This window comes from Gossypium raimondii, chromosome 7, assembly GCF_025698545.1.
Source record: "Gossypium raimondii isolate GPD5lz chromosome 7, ASM2569854v1, whole genome shotgun sequence".
Lineage (NCBI taxonomy): Eukaryota > Viridiplantae > Streptophyta > Magnoliopsida > Malvales > Malvaceae > Gossypium > Gossypium raimondii.
Genome location: NC_068571.1, coordinates 17,399,457 through 17,402,435, shown reverse-complemented (window position 1 = coordinate 17,402,435; position 2,979 = coordinate 17,399,457).

Below are 2,979 nucleotides of genomic sequence, written 5' to 3'. Positions count from 1 at the left end.
AATATTCCCAGTAGCGAAATTATGGATGAAACTATACCCGTGTTAGCCTAACACTTGAAACTAACACAATTAATGTTTTCCAAGCCATTTTGTTGTGTTTTATCTTACAGAAAAAGCGTATCTATTTAGGGACTTAGATCTATCAACAAATGAGATGCTATGTGACGTAAGGCAAGGTCGGGATCTACTTTCCACACTTGGTTATAGATTTATGCCATAAAGCATGTGCGGTTATGAATCCCACTGAGCATTTCCATATCCTCCCTAGAAGCATTATAAATGATTCAACACTCTAACAATTCCAAGAGTTACAACTAAAGCAACTGCAGGAGTGGACCCGTCATAGCAAACACAAGATGAAAGTGCCAAGCACCCTTCCGAAAAAGCCTCTTCTGAGGAAGGTTTTGGATGGCACACAATCGCAGCAAGACGAACTACTAGAGGCAGTGAAATATAATACACTAATGATGTAAATCATTAAACCATACATTGACCATTATGCAATGAGGCATGGGCTAGTAGACCCGTGTTGGCTGGTAAGTCAGTGAGTTGCACCCGTTCAACAAAAATAAGGAAAAAGACGAAGAGGAAATGGAAAAGGAAAATGATGATAATCCCGAAGACGTAGGTGATTTTGAGGCTGTGTTTGCTCCTGGGTGCCCTTCAGCCAAAGGGATAGTTTTTCGCAGCCCAAGTGACGAAGAATCGTGTTACTGACCACCTCGGCACACTTGCAAGAGGGTTGTTGTCAAAAGAAAAGGAAAGGAAATAGATGCAATGGAGCCTGATTCAAATGATGAAGACTAGTTTCGTGTCTTAGCATAGTTTCAATTTTTATGCGCATTGAAACTATTAAATGCTGAATTATTATGGACGGATGTTTGGATTTATTTTTCATTTTTGTTTTTTTAATTATTTGCATGTGTTTTTTGTGTTCTTTGTCTATGGTATTCTATATAGGATGCCCCATTTGAAGACTAGGCTAAAACTTCGAGCATTAACATGAAAGGTGGATGACCGGACCATACCATGATGAGTCATCACTATCACATCTCAAAGACTGGGTTAGTAGAAATTGGGTTAATGAACTGAGAGAGGTCACGACCAAATTTTTATTTAGATAATATTTTGCTCACTTGATAATAAATAAATATCAATTATAGTGATTGAGTAGTGGTGGAGTTATCGTTGATGATCTGATTTTGAATCCCTTCCCTCTCACTAATTTCTTTTTGGTGCAAATTTGTTCTAAACCCTAAGCAAAGATCATCCCATGTTTTAATTATTTTCTTGTTAAAATGATCACAAGGAAGTGAAATGGCCTAATGGTTAAGAGTTTAAAAAGTTTCCTAATGGTTTTAGGTTCAAGTCTCCTTATCTACATCATTTAATTTAATTTTTTGTGATTTTTTCCATGTTTTTAAAACTCTTGCCATCCAACCTAGCTTTCCATAAGAGGGGAAAATTCTTTCCATTTCTTTTTGTCAACATACCATAATTGTGGAGACCATGATCCGCTTTTCACTCATTTTTCCCCTTAACTTCCCAATTTCTCCATTTTTTTCATTATGAATGGTTCATTGAACCTAGCCAAGGTTAACTACACTTTTGCCATCCTTTCTCTCACTCTCCTCCCCTCATTGTTGTACCACCCATTTCCTCTTTTGATTAGATCTAAACCTCCCTTTTTGCTTTCTTTTTCTTTTTCTCCCACCATTCCTAGCTTTCCATTACAATCACTTAACCACCAAACCACCATCTTGCCACCTCTCCCCTATCATTTTTCTCTAAACGCCGCCCCTAGCGTCGCCCTCCACCACCGTGGCAACCACCGTGCAACTTCTCCCTTTTTTATATTCTTTTCTCTTCTTATTTCTCCTCTTTTAAGAGAGTGACAAACCCATATTATTTCTTCATCATCGTCGGATAGCTGCCGTCACCACCGTCGTCGTCGTAGGATCACCTCTGACGGTAGAGATCCTTTCTCTTTTTCTTCTTCATTTCGAATGTTCAATATTTTTTTATATAATCAAAAATTATACAGTAAATATTTTTTTAATACCTAATTCTAAACTCTATTTTTCTTGGGCTTGCTTTTGAATAACCCTCCTTTTAGATCATTCTTTCCCCTCTAATTCTTGATCGTTACAATCCATCGAACCTTTTGTTTTAACATAGTATGTCTAAGAGTAAGGGTTGTGAAGAAATATTTTCCTTCTCCTTATTTTTCTTCCCTTGGCTGAATACTTTAAAAAGCCTTAGTAATTTTTTTCCTCATGTATTAACATCTATTATGTCACGTATTGTTAAAGGACCGATTGACATCAACCTGAGACCACTAAACGTTGGGATATAAATCACTTATCTGAGAGATTATTTTAAGGGTAATCTATTGCTAGAGCCATGTATGGGTGTCCTTAAAGATTTGTTGCACATCGGATCTATGATCAGGTGTGGGTTTTAACACTAAACTAAATTAAGTCCTTGTTTTATATTGATAAAAATGTTGTTATTTAAATAATGTTACTAATAAGGATACTTTATGCATCCATAAAGAGAGATAAACTATCGATATGGATTTTTTCAAGTAAGTATTTCCCCAAATCGTATATGTTGTGAAAAGCATGTTGTGTGATATTGATGCTTATTATTGATTCGAAAAATATGTACATCTCACTCTCATGCTATGTTATTATATGGCATACATAATATTCACATGAAAATAAATTATGAAATTGTGGTACCATGTGTACATATGAGATTTACATGTTAAACAAGCCAATATGATTTGAGTGATTTTGACCATATCACATACATGGGGTGGGATATGTGAAAGGTGGAAGTTTGTGGCAATTTATCTACATTAATGTGACACTGCTCACGATTTTGATTATGTGGCAGTATATCTGCGATTTTGGTGGATTGTCCACGATATTGATTATTTGCAGTTTATATGCGATTATGGTGACACTGTTCACA